General features: G+C 41.8%; 1 long non-coding RNA gene across 2 annotated transcripts; it reads left to right on the top strand.

Annotated features, from left to right (window-relative positions):
• Window positions 1–2,936: 2,936 nt before the first annotated feature.
• LOC116960882 lies at window positions 2,937–16,309 on the top strand. Of its 2 annotated transcripts, none has more exons than XR_004406651.1 (3): window positions 2,937–3,081; window positions 15,015–15,103; window positions 15,974–16,309. It is a non-coding gene; the product is annotated as an uncharacterized LOC116960882 (long non-coding RNA). The 2 variants fall into 2 exon arrangements; XR_004406650.2 differs by lacking the exon at window positions 2,937–3,081 and adding an exon at window positions 12,673–12,896.
• Window positions 16,310–20,418: the final 4,109 nt, after the last annotated feature.

Here is a 20,418-nt window from a genome sequence, read left to right as displayed (position 1 = left end):
TATGAAAAAAAAAAAAAAACCAACAAAACTCTGTAATGTCATCATTTTACTATTTAAAATTCTTGAATGTTTCTTATCAACATTCAGGCCAGACTATAACCATATTCTTCTTTCCAGACTCCACTGTAGCATTTCATTTTGCTTTTTGTCAGGCTCCCTTGTCTCACTTCTGAGAATTTGGTAAGGCTTATTACTCATTACTCAGATCATTTCTCACACCGTACTGCAGTAGCAGCAGCTTCTACAGGGTGGTCTTCATGACTGCCAGATGCCTACACCTCATGCACCTGGACTAAGATCTTGGACATCACTACTAAGCAAAGCAAGAAAGATCACTAGCTTCACTTCTGCTCAAACTAATCACTCTGACCTAGATATTCTTGTGAACATAGTTCTCAGGCACCTAGTATACTCTGCTCAAACTTGCAAAATAGGTGATTGCTGAAACTGACAAAATAGGTAAACTAAAATTGCTTTATTTATGTTCTTTAATTTGGGGTGAGACTTGGTTCTGTGCTGCTAGACTCTCAGCCTAAATGTATAAGAAAATAAAGTGACCAGAAAAGACTTCCCAGCCCCCCATTCCCTTCACGTCCCCCCCTGGCTTTTTTTCCCTAGCTCCTTTATTCAGTGTGCTGCTTATCTTCATATGTGTCATTAATAAGAATTGCATAACATCTTCTTGTATGAAGAAGATCAGACTTCAGGCTGTTGAAGGAGATAATCAGTATGGTCCCCTGGGAGTCTGCTTTTGAAGGTATTGGGGTCTATGAATGCTGGTCACTTTTTAAGGGCCATCTCTTAATACTGGAGAACCAGCCAATTCCACAGTGTCAGAAGTCAAGCAAGCAAGGCAGAAGATCAGCTTGGCTAAGCAGTGATCTTATTCTAGAACTTAGGCAGAAAAGGAAAATATACAGACACTGGAAGCAATGACAGGCAACACAGGAGGATGACAGAGATGCTGCTTACCACTGTAGGGGGAAAATTTGTATGGCCAAAACTCAGTTAGAGTTCAAACTAGCCAGCACCCTGAAGGACAACATAAAGGCCTTTTAAAAATACATTAGCAGCAAAAGGAGGATTGGAGATAACATTGATCCATTACTTTATGAGGTCGGTCACCTCACAAATTGGGACGTAGACAATGCAGAGAAGTTTAATGCCTTCTTTGACTCTGTTATCAACACTGATGGTGGGCCCAGGACTCCCGGAGCCCTGTGTTGGAAGGCCATGACTGGGGTGATGATAAATTCCCAGCCAACTCGTCCAAGACCTGCTGCTCCAGATGGATGCACATAAGTCTATGGGGCTCAATGAGATTCATCCCAGGGTGCTGAAAGGGCTGGACAATATAATTGTGGGACCTCTCTCCATTATTTTCCAATGGTCTTGGAACTCTGGAGAGGTCCAAGTTGACTGGAAGCTGTCAAATGTCCCAATTTTCAAGCAGGTTACGAAGGAACACCCTGGAAATTACAGGCCTGCCAGTCTCACTTCCGTGCCTGTTAAAATTATGGAGAAGGTTATTCTGGAAGTTACTGAAAAACTCTTGAGACACAATGCAGTCACTGGTTGCAGCCAGCATGGGTTTACAGGGGGAAAGTCCTGCTTAACCAACTTAATTTCTTTCTATGATAAAGTCACCCATCTAGCTGACCAAAAGAAACCAATAGATGTGGGTGTTCTTTATTTTAGCAGAGCTTTTGATACTGTCTTTCACAGTATCTTTCTGGATAAAATGTCCATCCAGCACACAGCTAGACAAGTCCATAATATGTTAGGTGAGCAATTGGCTGACAGGTCAGATGCAAAGAGTTTTAGCAAATGGGATTACATCAGGCTGAATGCCAGTCATCAGTGGGGTTCCCCAGAGCTAGATTTTAGGGCCAGGGTTCTTTAATGCTTTTATAAATTATCTGGATGCAGGAACTGAATGTAAATTAAGTAAGTTTGCCAATGATACTAAACTATGAGGAGCTGTGGACTCTTTCAAGGGTAGAGAGGCCTTACAGAGAAATCTGGATAGATGAGAGAGCTGGGAAATCACCAGCCATCCATATGAAATTTAACAAGAGTGAGTGCAGAATTTTCCACCTCGGACAGGGTAATCCCGGTTATACGTACAGACCAGGGGACATGAGACCGGAGCGCAGCCCTGCAGGAAGAGATCTGGGGGTTTCAGTTGATGGCAAGGTGAATGTGTGTCAGCAGTGTGCCCTGGCAGCCAAAAGGTCCAACTGTGTCCTGGGGTGCATCGAGCACAGCACAGGCAGCCAGACGAGAGGAGTGATTGTCCCAGCCTGCACCGCACTGGAGTGGCCCCACCTTGAGTACTGCATGCAGTTTGGGGTGCCTCAATACAAGAAGGACATCAAACTGTTATAGTGTGTCCAGAAGAGTGTGACAAAAATGGTGAAAGGTCTCCAAGGCAAGACTTATAAAGAATGACTGAGGTCATTTGATTTGCTCAGCTTGGAGAAGAGAAGGCTGAGGGACAACCTCATCACAGTCTACAACTTCCTTAAGGCAGGGAGGTGCTGATCTCCTCTCTCTGGTGACCAGCAACAGGACACAATGAAATGGAATGAAGCTGCATCAGGGGAAGTTTGGAGTGGACATTAGGAAAAGGTTGTTCACTGAGAGGTTTGTTGATCACTGGAACAGGCTCCCCAGGGAAGGGGTCACAGTATCAAGTCTGTCAAAATTCAAGCATCTTCTGGATGACACTCTTAGCTGTATGGCTTAGTTTTAGGTAGTCCTGAGAGGAGCAGGGAGTTGGACTCAATGATCCTTATGGGTCCCTTCCAACTTGAGATATTCTATGATTCTATGGGTAGAAGAAGAAACATGAAAACCTGGTGGTCAGTAACAATGGACAATGCTGTCCAATCAACCAGACAGTGCTCTGGATACGGGTTCCCTGAGAACGGTATTTTCACAAGAGAAAACTGTAATTAAAATAGAAGAGGGTCATGAGAAGATGAGACTTTGCAAGTCTTCATCTCGAGTGCTGTCTTTTCCCAGGATAGGGGACCATATAACTGCAATGTTTTTTCACTGAGGAAATCAACTTCAGAGGTGAGCATGGTTGTTGCAGTTTGGTTAAAAAAGAAGATGAGAGCTTTTTAATTAAAATTATGTTAAAGATCTTATATGGCTCTGTAAAGGTCTCAGTGGACTAGTTCCTGCCTCACTAGATGAACTGCTTATAGATTAGTAGTTCTTTAAGGTCAGGAAAGGACTGTAAGATCATCTATTCTGACCTGCTTGAAAAATGACCCTGGAGCTTCACTTAGTAATTCTGCCATTGTTTCAAAAAGTGTGACTCAAACTACTTTAACATCTTGGAGACTTGAAATAACATGCTCAGTGAGCCATAGGGAATTGCACTGAAAAATTACATGAGGGTTTGTTTCAAAAGATCCAGTCAGGCTCATTTATTAATCTCCAGTGACCCCTTAAACTATGCTGACAATATGGAAAATACTGCTAATGGTGATTATTAATAATGTAATAAAAGTTAATTTCCTAGTTATCATATTAGGGCATTCAAAAAGTGTAATAGGGCTGAAAGTGGACTGACTGGCTGCAGTGCCTGCTAAAACTGTGAGGGGTGACTCATAGAGTAGGAGAATTGGGATTCTGTTCTGTCTGCCTCTCCACACAACAATTCTTTATAAGGAGTGACTAACAAAAAAACAAGTAAATAAAAAACAAACAAAAAACCAACCAACCAAAACAAAACAAAACAAAAAATCAAAACAAGCACACAAAAAAAACGCATCGAAAACAAAACCACAAAAAGCCCACCTGGAGCTAGAACTTTGCCAAAATACCAGAACTGCTCAGACCTGAAGCAACCTTCAGCTCTGTTAGTTAGACTCAATGCAAGAACCAGTGAGCAAGACGAACCTTCCTGCTCTGTGATTTCATTGTTGCCTCCTACCATCCTGGCAGACTTTTTCAGCCATCAGAGTGCCATGCTGCTGCTGAACAAATGCTTGCCTGATTGCTGGCTTCTCTATTTCTGTTTTGTTTTCTGGGTTTTGTTTGTTTGTTTGTTTGTTTATTTGTTTGTTTGGGGTTTTTGTTTTTGTTTTGTTTTGTTTTTTCACTTATCAACCCTGCTGATGCAGCCACTCAGAAGGTACTTAGGGAGGGCAGACTGAGTAGGAGGAGAGGATGATCGAGGGGTGGACTGATCAGCATCACTCAGTTGCTCGTGTCTCTTCCTGCTCACATGTTATGGTGGAGCTCTTGTGGCTGTGCAATCCCTGGCCTCCACACATCAGTATTGCCTTCACCTACACGGAAAGAGAATGCAAAGAGAGACAACTGCAGAGATAGGCAAGAGGAAGAACAGGCTGCAAAACCTGCATGGGGTTAATCTGGCAGCCTGGTACTGAGCAGTTAGGCTGTGTCAACCAGGTCAACAGTAGTGATGTATGTCGAAAGGTTGTACCTGATGGCTGCTGCAACGTACCTGAACCCAGGATCATAGGACAAGCTATGTGAGTTACCATTGCTGACTGCGTATCAGTGTGGCCTTGTTGCTATCTCTTTACACCTCTGCCACTCCATACTCCCTTTCCTCTTCCAGTGAACTGCTGATTGCTGTAAATTGCACCTTTTTAAACAGATGAACCCACAATATTTACTGTAGCTGGTCCCTAGATGATTTTACACAGAAATATCCATCATGATATGACCTAAAAGCATGTTCAGACAGAATTGACCACAAGGAACACAGCTGGAGTTAGTCAGACCAAGACCAGAGCAACTTAATCCAGCTCTTAAACCTACATCATGTGAAGTGCATTGGCATCTGTGTATGTACCAGCTCTTACTAGGCACTAGTCACATATAATGTATGATTCTAGCTACAAAGCCAAAAACTCTCTGAATTCTGACCTAAACTGCACATCTGAAGCTATCAGAAGACTACAAGGAGTATTGTTATACAGAAGTATTAAAGAATAACAGAATAAAAGAGTTCTTTTGATAAATAAGAGTTATTACTAGCAGGGGGTAGGAAGGGCCCAAACCTTTGGGCAGCAACAATAAATGATACTGTAATGGATTGATGCCTGTTCGATTAAATCTTGAGCCCAGTTGTGTGTTGTTTGAGGAGTATGTTTTGGCTAAGATCTTGCAGTGTACTGGGAGAGGAAAAGCCAGCAAATATTGATTCACTATTTTGGAGAAGCCATGCTGTAACAAGAAATGAAGCAATGCATAAGAGGCATGTGGAGGATCAGACAGAGAAAGCAAGCCCCAGTTTTCCCTGCCATCCAAGGAGTTTTGCCCATACAGTTCCTGAAAGGTGAAATGAGACCAAAATCCAAGATCCTGGATTGTTTTGTCTTAAACTGGATCTGCTTCAGGTAATTGCTATATAGTAACCATTACATGAAAGAAGAGATGGGTCTGCAGAAGAAGACATGCACATGCAAGCTAGCTTTTCTCTGGAATCCCAGCAAGAGGCAAGCCAGCCTTTACATAGGCATGGACATCAGTAAGAGAGGAGTGCTAGTAATCTCTACAGACAGCGGTTCACCTCACACACATATACAGACACTGACACAATGAGGGGAGAGATACCACGGAGAATCACAGGCTGCCAGTGACCAGACCTATGAGCATAAAGCACTCTCACACTTAGGAAAAAAACCCAGGACTTGCTTCTCTGCATACCAGGTATCTCCCAACACATGCAAGAGCTAGATAGCTCCACAGTGGGCGGGACAGAGCTAATATGGAAACCCGGGTTGCATAAATATTAGATAGGATGAAACCATATTGCACAGAGGCTCCCCGAATAGTCTTGTGTGTACTTTTTATGACTTAAATGCACATGAGCCTAAGGAGGCAAACACGGTCAATGTTACCAAGATGAGACCAACAGGCACCAGATGAGCCACAAAGACTGCCTGTACAGAAGCTCCGAACCCACAGCAAATGCAAAATAACACAAATTTCACTTAGCCCTCTTGAATTGCAAGCATAAATAAATTCGATGCCTTGTGTTTGCTACATGCTATGGGTATAGACAAAGATACCACAGCTCTGCTTATGTGGAATGACTTACTAAACTGAGGGGACCTGTCCATGAGCCTGAGTCATAACATGCTCAGCGATGATACCTGTAGCATTCAGCAGGCTACATATCCAGAAATAGCTATGTGTCAGGTCGTTCATATGAGTAGAAAAACTTTGGGGAAATAGATATATCTAGCACGTGTTTCATCAAGTCAATGCATTACAGCAACAAACATGCATATGAAAAAGAGGCACTTGAAAAAAGAACAGTATCATATTCCTCTAACTTAGTGAGTTCATAACCTTTTTTTATGGGTGTGATGATGAAGAACAAAGTGATTGAACATAGAAACAAAGAACAGAAGAATCAACCACTATTTTCTGTATTGAATATTGCTGGGCTTTCCACTTAGCCTTGCCTACTGTATGTAGTGGCTCATTCATAAACGTTAGCAGCTCTCCAGACACAGGCAGCTGGTCCCAGCCCAGCAGAAACACAAACATTCAAAAGCACACTGTAGCAGCAGCAAGAACAAATTTTACTTAATGAGTGGAAATGAATGTCAGCTGTATGTAGAGAAGCTGGAAATATGCTGGAAACAGAGACCAAACCATGAGAGTAACACACCTCTAAGGGTGTGGAAGGTGTGTCTTGTGCAATTGGCAGGCATTATGTTTTGTGAATATTACACCTTTATGTGAACTAGCACTTTTCTTGCTGACAGAGTTCACCTGCCAGTTTTGCTTTGGGAATTTGCTTTGTACCGTTGAAAGGGAGAAAGTATGGACATGCTTATACAAAGTGTTTGCACTTCCTCACTCTCCTAGGAATTTACTCTTGTGGGTTTTTTCATGTTTTGTTATTTTCTTACATATGAGAAAGGCACTTATGACTGGAAATATACAGTGTTCTTTTTTTTTTAATATGGAAGGACCCTGCACAAATAGTAGTTGCCACTACACCTAGCAAAATCCATCTAAATCTCAACAGTGATGAAGTCATGAAGTGGAAACCACAGATGAAAGCCTGTCCTGAGGAACAGCAGTCCCTCAGTCCACACAGCCATTCCTGGCCTGCTGAGCAGCATGGCACACATACCCTTTTCAGACTTCAGGATCCTGTGGTGGGATGGACACCCATGTGTCCCATGAAATGCAAAGAGCCTCCTGACTCTGCAAACTGTATCATCCTGGTACTGTCCCAGTCAACACTTCCTCCCTTTTCCCAGTTTGCAACCCATCCCTGGCAAGAACCAGCCACCCAAGTCACAAATTTCAACCTGACACAGTTTTTGATGATCCATATGTCAGGATCGTGCAAAAAATATAGTGACAAAATACAGAGGTATATTCAACCTTGTATTCCTTTTGGTTGTGTTGGACTCACTTACGGGTCAATCTGATAGATAGATAGATAGATAGATAGATAGATAGATAGATAGATAGATAGATAGATAGATAGATAGATAGATAGATAGATGATAGATAGATAGATAGATAGATAGATAGATAGATAGATAGATAGATAGATAGATAGATAGATAGATAGATAGATAGATAGTGAATTTTCTGACCCCATACTTCTAAATCCATAATCCACAGTGGATTTTCTAAGGCTGTGTTGTTGTGGAATTTCATTTGCTTCATGCATGTGCATGTCACACCTCTTTCTGTCAGTTTGGGACTTCAGGTGCAAGGCCTCTGCTTTTCTGACACAGACACAGATTTATAATAAAGCTTTCTATCTACAGAGTTGAATACCAAAGAACACATCAGTTCAGTGGCAGATAAAACTTCTTCAGCCTGGATTTTAGCCAAATTTTGTGTGTGTACACACACATATTTGTGGATATATGTGAAAATCTGTCAGCAAGATTGCTACCCTTATCCCAGCCATGTGCCATTTGTAAATCACTTTAATATAGTGAACTTGTCAGGCATTTCATGAATATAGAGTTGAGTGGTTTTAACAGTGTTGTGGTTTGAGCCTGGTTGGCAGCCAACCACGTCGCAGCCGATCACCCACCCTTCCCCCCACACACCTGGGAATGGGGGAGGAATTGGAGGGGTAAAGGGAGACTCACAGGTTGAGATAGGAACAGTTTAATATTGGTAATAAAATGAGAACAATGACAGTGATAGAAAATATAAATGGGCAATGCACAATGTAATTGCTCACCACCCGCTGACCAATCCCCAGCCTGTTCCCAGCTGGCGACCCCGAGATACCAAGATCCCACAATCACAATCCCGGAAGCAAGAGAGAGAGAGAGAGCCCCTTCCCGACTGCCCCTCCTCTATATAGTGAGCATGACGTTCCATGATATGGAATATTTCACTGGCCAATTTGGGTCTGGTGCTCTGGCCGTGCTCCCTCCCTGCTCCCTGTGCCCTTGCGCACAGGCAGGACATGGGAAGTCGGAGAGTCCTTGAAGTCTCGGTAGCAGCTGAAAACATCAGTGTGCTATCAGCATTCTTCTCATACCAAACCCAGAGCTAAATCCAAAACACAGCACTCATCTAGTCCCTGAAAAGGAATATTAACTCTATTTCAGCCCAAACCAGGACAAACAGGTTATCTTTTATTCTCCCAGTCTTACCACACAATGCACTATACTGGCTTGATTTACAGGCTAAACTTTTCTAGAGGAGAAGAATTCCATTTCCAACTCTGTACTCCTCTGCTTGATGCAATGAAATATCCAAAATTTATTTTTCTCTGGTGTTCTCAGAAACTGTCATTGTTTGGAGAGTAAACAAGACAGAGAAAAGATCTTTTGTTGAGATTGTCTCTGAAGAAATAATGAATATACCTTGAAAATCATCCTGTGATTTTTACATATGGCAAAAGAGAGGTTCTTCCCTTCTGCTCCCCTACCATCAAAGGCTGGCAAGAGAAATAAACAGGTAGACCTGCATGATTGTGGAAAGTTTTTGAATGTGACAGAGTACTAAGTGCCTGTTTAACCTAATCACTACATTTGTCAAATGCTATTTAGAAAATCATCCCAAAAAATTGATTCTTTGAGAAAACACACTGTGCTCTGCTGTTTTAAAAACAGGTCATGATCCTCTGTTTAGCAGCTATGGTTACTAATTTTGTTATAATGACAAGTTAATTGCATGATGCTTTATGTCAAACTGGAGTTGCCATGTGATCTAAGACCTCTGTACACACAATGATTGTTTTCAGATTTGCTTGGCAGACAGTATTTAGCAAATATTCTGCAGAAATATGATGTAATTGTTATTACGGATATCTGTGGATTAGATCACTGAATCCACAGGTGGGAGAAAAACAAATTTTGATGTATCTACTTGAGGAGAATGTCTCCATCCTTTTTTCATCAAAGACTGATATTTGTCTCTCTTGTTCTTTGTGCCTGTCTGGAGACAGAAACCTTGATGAGAACCATGCTGCAATCGTTCCCCCCTCCTCCTCCATGGGCAGCATCCACAAAGGACTGCTTTTACAGCTATGTGCAAAAGTCCATGTGGTGCCTCACTGTACCAAAACTGACTTCCGCTGAACGATAATGTCTCAGCCTGTTCCTCTTACTGGAGTGGGCTTGGATTCCCTGCATACCCCTATGCACTGTTTGTGTCAGGTCAGATATTGGCATTGCAATGGCATTGCAGCAGTTAACTTCAGTTTATGATCATGCCAAGTGCTTTTGAAGCCCTAAAGTCTTGTTCCCACAAGGCAATGTAGTAGCTCAATAATGACATTAGCATCAAGGGTCAGGAAAATGTTCAGGGGAGAGAGGAGATCCTCAGGATACTTTATTCTTCACTGTGATTTTGCTTCTCTCTTGTTTCCACTGAAAATCATTCTATACTGACATCAGGATGGCATAATATCTAAAAAATATAGCAGCTACCTGTGAAACTGGAGTTCCATGAGAGTTCTTCAGAGCTACCACGTTAGCCTGATGGATACTGCTTCACTGTGACAGGGCATTGCAGAAATAAAGGGTCTAGATAGCTTAAAAAACAACTATCAGCAAGCTTGAAGTTTACCTCTGTAAGTAGCCTTAGAAGAGTAAAAGATAGTAAAGAAAGGTGGTTCACTGTAACACCAATATGATCAGGAGTGACTTAAGGAAGTCAGATGAAAGTCAGGCAGAGGTGAGCTTTTTCCTGCTGCAAAAGCAAGTGAGTGCCACAAGTGGCAAAATGTGGTTGCCTGGATTAGATGGGATTGAGGCAGCAAAAAGGAGAATGAGAAATGCCACTGGGGAATTATACAGTTCATTCACAAATGAGGGAGGTTTGGAAGAAACAAGACAGGTATCACTAACTGATAATAACTAACATAGGATCTTGTCAGTGTAGCAAACAGTGATTTGCCTGAGTTGTTAGCACCCATTTGAAATGGAAAGCAAAGAAAAAGTATAATTATACTGCATGTTAAATTTTCTGATATGGGTTTTGGTGATGCTTACAGGATCAAGAGTTAATGTCCATGAGGTCCCTTCCATCTTATGATTATTCAGTTGTTTGTGATATGTCAGGCACTTTCCAGAGCACATATCTGTGATATCTCCCTATAGCAGACACCATATGGTCCAATAGACATTTTCATGTCCTGTTGATCAGTGATTTCCATAATACATACAAACCAGGTTTCTTTCTCAGTATCTTGCTAGAATCCTCTGCTACGACAAATGGGTCCAGAAGGACAGTTCTCTGTCACCATTCTGCTTCACTAACTGTATTATGTTACATCTTACTTCATTAACTGCCCTCAGTCCAACATTTTACTTTGTTACCAGCTTAATTCTCCAATGGTTTGTCAGTGTAGTTCCTATATGTATGTATGGCTCATCACCACAGAACTTGTCTCTGTGAGGGTCAAGGCATTCAGTAACCTGCCAGGCATAATTTAGCTATGAAAACTGTAGGATGCCAAGTTTTAGGTAATTGTAGAGGGAGCTAAGTGTGAAGCAGAAATGATAGGGAGTAGTGGCTGCATATCAGAAGGACCAGAGAGAGCAAGGAAAGAAGACCTGAGGTAAGACAACACATGCTTGTTACACAGTTGTATTCATCTTTAATCATTTAGTGGGGAGCCAGTCAGGCAGGACAACAGACTGAGATCATACTGAATCACTCAGACTCAGGAGAGTGATGAAGAGCGTGTTTAAGCATAGCACTCTTTCTTATACTTTCCCTTGTTTGCTAAAAGAGGAAATGATCCATTCTGTGAATTTCTACTACTCTATGGTATAAGTTGCTTGCAGGATTTTATCTACTCCTGAGGCTGGGGTGGGGGGGTTGTGGGGGGGGGGCATGTGTGTGTGGGGGGGTGTGTGTGGGGTGGGGGGGGGGTGGGGGGAGGTGTGTGGGGGGGTGGGTTGGGGTGGAACAATGTAAGCAAACATATCACCACTAACACAAACACATCACCAAGAATGGCAGCTTTAATATCTTTTAAGTAGAGAAAAAAACCAGGGAGGAAACCTCCTTGGATTGTCCTCTTTCCTAGCTGAAAGCAGTAAGGAAGCCTAGATGTGGTGACAAGAAGCTGGTCAGACTATATGCCCCAAGGGCACAGCAGTGGAAGGCAGCAGGCAGCACAGGAATGACAGTTTGCAGTCAAGGGATACCGAGAGACTGAACACTGAAGAGCAGGGAAGATGATGAAAAAGTACCAAAACCCATCCTCACAGAAAAACCAAAAGAAATACAAAAAGACATCCAAAATTAATTAAGATTGGAGTTTACAGCAAGAGGTAAGGTAAGTAATACACGCAGGGGAGAGTGAAACAGTTTACAGTGGGAGTGAAACAGCTGTGATCCCTATGCTAAGCAGTAGCCACAGCACATCAGTTGCCTCACATTTGCTAGGACTGTGGTGGGTTTTGTAGGCCTTGGGAAGAAAGCTTTATTTTAAAAGAATGGGAGATGTTTAAAGAGAAAGTTACTCTCTGAACTGTTTTCCTAGACTTTTTTTCCTGAACCTTCACATAGGTGGCCTCCAGAGCTATTTTTCTCTGTCCTGACTCTTCCTCCATGTCTCCCTATTGAGATGAACTAGCATGTTCACACAGAGTCTGCTGGAGGCAATACAACACATGGTAGTCATAAAGGATCACAGGGCAACTCTAAACTTGCTGCACACACACTGCAGCAGCATGCTCGACTTCAAATATTTTTTTTTTAATTAGATCGCTGTTTGGCACTGTTGGTTGAGGCTCTGGCAGTTCAGATGTCCCCACTGCTTTGCCACATCTTCATTTTCTTGCTCCTGTCTGTCATGAGTGGCCACAGCCTCTCCCAAAGCCTGTGATGCTCCATTACAAACAGTGACTTGCATACTCCTTGGCTAACCTGGAGAATAGGAGGGGACCTGGGCATACATTACAGTGTCCTGGCTTGCTGTTTTCCTTGTGCTCGGAGTTATAAACTGCAGTTTGTTTTGTTTTGTTTTACTATGAGCTAAGCTAAATCTTGATCTTAAATGAACCCAGCAACACATCTTCAGCTCAGGGATTTCTTACTTAATCAATCTGCTTAGTTTACATGTCCAATTTGCAAGGCACTAGCGAGGGAGCTTAGAGTGCCAGGGCCTGCAGGGTGAGCAGAGGGGGACCTGCCTCCTCAGCTGCTCCACCACCACCAGATCACTTCAGCAGGGACAGTGAGGGACCCTCAGCCTACTCCTCCCCACGGAGCAGCACCCGCATGTCCCCCACCCACACCCTGCCTGGTCTGCCACCCTCAGGTGGCTCTGGGAGGCTGGCACCAATTTTGGGTGGTTGTTCCTGTATCATCGAGTACCCCTCAGGGTGGGCAGGGGTAGCTCGGTCTGTAACTCAGGATGCAAGGGGAGGACCAGAAGCATGATCCAGGTTAGCATGGGGGGAACAAGCTAACTAATATAGGTGCTGTGTCATGTAGTAATGGAAAATGGGTGAGTTAGACGGGTCCCTGAGCCTCAGCTGAATTTTAAGCACATAGAGTCCATCCTTGATTTGACTTAGGCAAGCTAAAGCTGCCCCCTCTACTCAGATGTCTTAGCAGATGCAAGTCTTCTGCAAGCTTGATCCTCTGTCCAAATAAACCATTGTAAATCAATATGGTAGTGTTGCATACTAGAAGGGAATGTAGCTCTAGCTGCAGCTCTAACAAGTTATACTGATGGAGAATCTGGGATGATGGATTTTTATTTCATTTAAGATTAATTGATGCCTTGATATTCAGAGGGTGTAAGACATGTTAGTAGTAGATGTTAATAGGTCACTGACAAACAAATCCCTTTTCAGCCTTTTGCCTATGCAAGTTCCCAGTGGAGTTCTACCTTAAAAAACAATGATAACAAAAAAATCTGATGGAGGAAGGATTTAAAGATTCAGCATTTCATGTTGTTTCTAGTTTGAAGTGAGTACTATGCATTTAGACTACATATGTGTCACCCTGGGAGCTGTAGAAGTTACTTGAATGAGTGATGCAAACAGGATCTGATGGCTCATACATGCTGATAATGACAACTGACAAACCAAGAGGTGGTTTTGTGTTTTTCTTCCTGTTGTTGTGACTGGATGCTATGGTGATTGGAGGTATAAATAGGCAGATGGTTTAGATGGATAGACACGCTCTCTCTTTATGGCATAAAATGTCAGTTCAGCTGAAGAATTCTCTGTACTTCAGCACAATGTTTGTGCAGCACATTTGTCTATCTGCAACATCAAAATTTTATTTTAAATGTACCAGATTTGGTCTCCTGAGGAAGAGCAATACCTTGTGATTTTTAGAGCATGTCCAGGAACAACCCCATAATGTCAGAACCCCAATATATTTTCAGAGGGAAGGAGCTCCTAATAAGAGCCTTGAAAGAGAAAATCTCCCTCAGAGTAGCTTGGAACTGCATGGTTTGGGGATTTGCCGAAAGAATCTCAGCAAAGTGCTAGATAGAAATATTACACTTGTCATTTTTCAACAGTAATGCCCTAAAGGGAAATTCCACTTATCAGGCCTGTTCACAGGAGAGTTTATGTCCTGTCTAATGAACTGAAAAAATGGATTTGTTTCTGTATTTTAATTTGCTGTGTTAGCTGTAAAGTTAAATTATATTAATTGTTTACTGTGTTTCTGAGAGCTGGAGTACCTTAGGTAATTAATCACCCTGGAGTTAATGCTGCTCTCTGTGTGATAAGCGTAATATTTAGTATGTTGATGAGATCAGACACAGCCTCACTCCCTGCCTTAGCGAATTCAGAGAGATGGTTAAAAAGCAAGACCTTTCATTTTCCCCAGCTGTGAGCAGCAGTATGTGAAAACAGGAGTGTAAATGTGGATAGTAAGAAACAGTCAGCTTTGGACATGACTTGGCATGGTCGAGTTGTGGGGCAGGTCTGTGTCTTGTTGATGCGACTGAGCAAAGGCTGAGTCAGGTCACTGGGTGCGAGGCTGAGGGTGTCCTTGCACTGAGCTGAGAAATTCAAATTGCTCTGTTGCTAATCCCCTTCTCTCAGCTTCTCTGGAGAAATTCACTTCAGTGTCAGACTCCACGAAAAGCCCTGCTCACACCTGACCCCAAACCTCTTCTGTCCATTGAGTGCTGATGCAGCTTTGGGTTGTGCTTTTAGTCATCACAGGTGGGCATGATGGGGACAGTCTTTCCCCTATGAACAGCTGCCATATCCAGCCCTGTGAGTTATCCCTGGTGGATAATCTGCCCCAAGTGTAAGATTCAGCCTCCTGCTCTCTTTGTGGAGCAGCTTCTTCATGCATACACGCAACTGCATGTGCACACACATGTGTGTGTGCATGTGTGTGTGTGTGTGTGTAATGGATGGGGACAGACAGAGCTGGGGGGTCACACATGCCCTGACGGATGATCTGTGCAGGCCCAAAGTAAATCAGCCTGACATTCCCCAGGGAGTCTGAATTTGGGGTGAGACAGCTGGTGTGATCTCACATGGACCATATTGCCTGCATGAAGGAATTCTGCATTTTTTGTTCCTTAGGAGTGTCTGAACTGGCAACAGCTATCAGCCTGGGGAGGAGATGGCTGAGGTGATGGGGTGATGACAAGATTCTGCACAGTTCAGTGATGGTAAGTGTGGAACGCTCAGAGATTTTTCCAGAGTTATGGGCAACAAATGAAACTTCAGAAATTTTCCTTTGCACAACAGCTTGTAAGGCTGTTATAATAGTTTAACCCCTGCCAGCAACTGGGGTTACCAGTTACCGCATAACCGCTCACTCAGTCCCCACCCCCAGCAGGATGGAAGGAAAAGAAATGGAAGAGTAAAAGTGAGAAAAGTTGTGGACTGAGACAAGATCAGTTTAATACTTGAAATAAAACAAAAATTAATAATAATAACAACAACAATAATAAATCATAATGAAAAGTGATGCAAACGAAAACAATTGATCACCACCAACAAATCAATGCTCAGTCAATCTCTGAGCAGTGACCCCCCAGACAACCTTCCCCCTAGTTTCATTACTGAGTATGACATCATATGTTCTGGGGTATCCCTTTGGTCAGTTTTGGTCAGCTGTCCTGGCCATGTGCCCTCCCAACTTCTTTTGCATCCCCAGCCTGCTCGCTGGTGGGTGGTGTGGAGAAACAGAAAAGGCCTTCACTCTGTGTCAGCAGTAACTAAAACATCCCTGTATTATCAACACTGTTTTCAGCACAAATCCAAACCATAGCCCTATACCTGGTACTATGAAGAAAATTAACTACCCCAGCCAAAACCAGCACAGCTGTGAAGCCCTTTGCCCAAAGACACTGTGGATTCTATAATTTTCATGGTTCACAAGTGAGACTAGATGAATTCTTGGAATAAAAAATGAAGGACCATTATAAAGGAAGACACTACATTTAAGTGAGAAAGTCCTTGACCTAGTAATCAGTAAATATTGGTTGAATATTCTGGCAAAGTATTGCTGTATGATGTCCTTACATTCTCCCTAGGTACCCAGAGATGGCCACTGCCAGGGACCAGACAGTGGGCTAGATGGATCTCTGATGTGCCCTGGCACAACTGATATTTTCTCCTCCTGTGATGACCTTGTCCATCTGCTATATCTGTGGTCTGTAACCTGCCCATAGAAATGAAGTTAGAAGGACAGAAAGTCTTGCTGTCCTATATTTATAACATAAAGGAGATTGGGGTAAAATTTTGGGGTTCCTCGGTATGAGAAAATACAAATATCAATGTTGAGAGAAATTATAAGTAGCTAAGTGTTGCAATGCATATGTTCTTCTGTAGTTGGTACTCATGCAAAGATGCCAACTCCATTTCTGTCCTAATTACTTCCAAATGTATAGTATGCTGCAATCTCATACTTAGCAACACTGTCATGTGAAGGGTTATAAAGTTAATTTAAACAGAAAGTGGAGCATATTCCTCTGCTAAGGAAATATTTTATAGCCTGCACAACTTCAAATTGTCCTAAAGCTGGTAGCCTGCAGCTGCTACTGGTTGAGAAATAGGAAGGTAAGAGAATCCCTTTGCCTTTGTCTTTGCCTGGTAAAGCTGGTTTATGCCTGAGGATTGCTCCCTGGGTCAGAGGGGATGTTTTACAGGCATGTCTGGAGTAAGAACTACAGAATGTAATTGTGAGAGTGCAACTTGTCCTTGTTACGGCATTTTTCACTTGTTGCACTGAGAACACAGTTCTCCCAAATGGTTTTAAAACACTTACATGATTTGGTAAAACATTGACAGGTGTGTAAAACCTAAGCCATGCAGCAGTCCAGAAAAAAGAAGTACAATGTCTTGCATTATCCTAGTGTGCCATCTTGTCAGTTACTGTGTGTACCGCCGATTCAACAGCCAAGATGAAGTACTCTCATAGGAGCTGGCTATCATGAGACTCCAGATGGCCCTTCCTCCTCCTTGCAGCACATAACTTAAATATGTAACAACTCATTCACCATCACACTGAGGGTCTGTTACTAGAATAACACAGTGAAATGAACTGCTGGAGAAACAAAAGACAGTTTGGGGACTTTTACATAACGTTCCCCTCTGAATTTCAGGCTTCAAAAAAGAAAGTGTTTTATTTCAGCATGCTTCATGACAAGAAATAAGTAATTCACAGGAGGATGTGCCTTCAATGCTCAGCATCTGAAAAATAAGACAGCCCATTGTCCAGGAACAAAATTTGCTCTTGAGCAAAAAGTCAGTTTATCAGCTTGCACTCACACCATAAAGTCATCTTTATCCACCTAACTCTTCAAATTATGTCATAAAAGGCAAAATAAGCTTCAGATTTTTTTGAGTGATGTGATATAGGATAAAAGGCAGAAGATATTTCAAAAATTGAAACTGAAAAAAGTAGTGTGCTCAGTGCCTCCTGTCGCAGGTGCACACTTGTCAGTTGTGTGCCTGAGGGTAAGAAGGAACCAGGAGTGTTTTCGATTTACTGTATTTGATTTCACTTCTGAGAGTAACAATCTGTTCAGGGACCGAAACTGTGATGGTGGAAGTTCTCTGATTTTGGGTTTGCATTCATGAAGGATTTCGAGAAGAGAGCAATACAATACTCACCCTAGCAATCTACTTACAATATCCTGCTGCAATTATCTGCTTGGCACAGGATTGCAAATGCAGTAACTCTTGAGTTAAAATGTTTCCCAATCATAACTCAAGTCTGCTTGGGCTAAAATGTGAAATTGCTCAATGTAATTTGGAATCAGGAAAGTGAATACCGACAGGACATATAGGTTATAAGATAACCTGAAGAACCTTTATGGATGGAATAGAGCTCAGCAAACTTTGGATAAATCATTAAAAAATAATAATAATTAATAACTGATTGTAGAGAATAAGGATTCCAATAAATGTTGATGTATCAGCCAGAGGAACTCAGCTGACATCTTTTCTTCAACTCTCCTGTCCTCTGAATTTTTTGGCTGTGAATATTGTGATGTTTGAATGTGTGCACATTTTTTTTAGCTCCCTTGAGAACTGGATGGATGTGCAGAATTTGACATTACCAGGCTTCCTTCACTTTCAGCATCCAAGTTTGAATCAACAGTTCCATAGATAAGATGTTAGTACAGGAATTACAGCACACTTTGCAGCCTTTTTTCTCTCAGGGCAGCTGAATGACTGTGGGTTGTTCAAATCTGTTTTCTGTGAGGTATAAAAATATGATGCCATTAGACCTCATTAATGAACTTCTGAGAGCAACACTCTACAGTAACCAGCATCTCCATTTTTCCAGGGAGTAAATCAGCACTACTCCGTTAAGTTTAATGGGCTCAAGCTAATTTACATCAACTGAGGATATCATCCAGTAAACTCAGGCTCCCCCAGTGTATGGATTGCTTCATTCATCACAGAATCACAGCTGTCTCCAGCTGGCAGAGAGCATCTATTCAGCTCCTTAACACTGCACAATAAAGCAGAGTAAAGAAGGAAATTAATAAGAATATGAGGCCCTTGTGGGACTGTATCGTGCATGTACATTTTCTGAACATCATATAGTTTGGTCAGGGTGCTCGTGATTCATTCGCTGCTCTTGGGGATGGGGAAAACCAGTTTAAAATCTCTCTAGGACCTAAAGTTATATATAATGTAATGGCGTATCTAACATAATTATAGGACAATGGAGGAATGGGTTTCATCCTTTTGTGTAGTCTTTGAAATCTGACCAAAATTTAGCATAGAATAGAATAAACTTTTAAATTCATTATTGCAATTTTTCGGACGGTTATAAACCTGAAATGAAGGAAAATGTTACAAATCCATCCACATGGTGCAGGCATTTCTCATTGGGCTTTTTGTTCTCTTGTAGCTTTTCCAGTTTTCTTAGTGATGACTCTAATTTAGTAATACTCAGAAGAGGAACAAGGAGTAATACAAAATTTATATAAATAGTAATTATTTCTTCTCAGTTAGGGTATTTCTACCTCAGATAGCAAATATTTCTACTTCTAACTGTATAGTGGGACTCCTGCTTTAAAGATCAGCAGCACTACCCTGAAGGAGAAAGCCTTAACAGAATTCAGAGGCCTTTGTATAGAGCATCTAAACATTTTTGAAAAAATATAAACATAAACATTGTCTAACCAAGAATTTCCCTTTTTCTTCCACTCTGCGTAAGATCCAGAAACAAGATTCTAATAGAGCTATCAACATTTCTGTACCCAATCTTCACCTTTCCAGGACAGCTGGTAACTGCTGCTTTGCACATCTGTGCTAACAGGAAGATACTACCTAGATTTACCCTAAGTAGGCAAAAATGAACGGTCTCCTCAGCCATGTCTTTAGTATTGGTTTCATAGAATAGGTATGAGCTAACCTTTGGGAAGTCAGTTAACAGAATAAGGAGAGGTTCAGGATGTGGGGAAGAAAGAACTGGGGTGGTTTTTTTTTGTTTGTTTGTTTGTTTTGTTTTTTTGTTTGGTTTGTTTTGTTGTTTGTTTGGGGTTTTTTTGTTTTTGTTTTTGTTTTTGTTTGGGTGGGTTTTTTTGTTGGTTTGTTTGTTTGTTTGTTTTTCGGTTTTTTTTTTTTTTTTTTTTTTTTTAAAAAAAAGACATCTAATGTGAGAAGAGATTTGAAGGCTGAAGTTTTTGAGCAGAAGAAAAAGGTGAATCCTGAGAAGGGGTGGAGGGGTGTGGTGTGTGGGCATAAGAGATGTCCATCTGCAGAGTTTTCTACTAGGAAATTCTTGGGTTGAAGAATGGAGAGGTGGAGCAGTTAGTACCTACAAAATCAAGCTTGTCAAAGGTCTAAAAGAAATTTACACATGATAGTAGCAGGAGAGACAGAAAACATACAGGGAATAATGCAATAAAAATAATCCATTAAGAAAATACTATGTGGCACATAGAGTCTGTGACCTTAGTATATCCCCAGAAAGCTTAACGACTAATCTTATGTACTTAAGTCTAAGTAACACCAGTAGGCCGCCAGTCCTCAAGGGGCAAATCTATTCTAAGCTCCAGAGACTCCATCACAAAAGGGAAGAGAAGATCTTGCTGCACCTGCAGGTAGGAGTCTCAGCCTGAACAGCAGATGATTGTGAGACACATTCTCAAACAAGTGTCCAGCCATTAGCATATTACCAGTTCTGCTCATTAAGATACAGCTGCATCAATCCAAGTATGGCAAATCCATTATATGATTGTACTCTGGACTGATTTGGCCTGGAGATGAAAAATGCTTTCCCAACTTTTTATTTCTGCTGCTTCTTCTATGTTATGGCTGCTTCAGTTCCCATTTTCCCCTTTACATTTTGATCAAACATATGCTATCTTAAGCGTATGGACTTTTAAAAAATTACAAGAAGTCTGAAAAATTTCAGGGGTTTTGTAGTCATCATCACATCATGGAAGGCAGGTTGGGGGACAACCTATCACAGATACCCAGCTCTCCTCTTCTCCCCCCTATTTCGGGAGGAAGT

This window comes from Tyto alba, unplaced genomic scaffold (genome assembly GCF_018691265.1).
Source record: "Tyto alba isolate M040663 unplaced genomic scaffold, T.alba_DEE_v4.0 Super-Scaffold_42, whole genome shotgun sequence".
Taxonomy (NCBI): Eukaryota; Metazoa; Chordata; class Aves; order Strigiformes; family Tytonidae; genus Tyto; species Tyto alba.
Note: the sequence above shows the minus strand (reverse complement) of the source record. Positions and strands in the feature narration are given on the sequence as shown.